This window comes from Chiloscyllium plagiosum, unplaced genomic scaffold (genome assembly GCF_037043375.1).
Source record: "Chiloscyllium plagiosum isolate Xiang-an unplaced genomic scaffold, Cpla_swu_hap1 HiC_scaffold_22, whole genome shotgun sequence".
Classification (NCBI taxonomy): Eukaryota; Metazoa; Chordata; class Chondrichthyes; order Orectolobiformes; family Hemiscylliidae; genus Chiloscyllium; species Chiloscyllium plagiosum.
Window position 1 is genome coordinate 41,832,884 of NW_028270160.1, and position 231 is coordinate 41,833,114.

Below are 231 nucleotides of genomic sequence, written 5' to 3' on the forward strand. Positions count from 1 at the left end.
CTCATTTTTAAAACTATTTCTTAAGATGTGGATGTCTGTAGCTAGGCCAGTCTTTGTTGTCCATTTCTGACTGCCGTAGAGAAAGTGGTGCTGAGCTGACAACACAACAGTAACCAATTTTAAATACTGAGGACTGTAAAAGAATTCAAGAAAACATAGACAAATTAATAGATAAAATGTGTTTAACTGTGAAGTTATACTTTTCTAATGGGAAGCAGAGAGACCGAATAC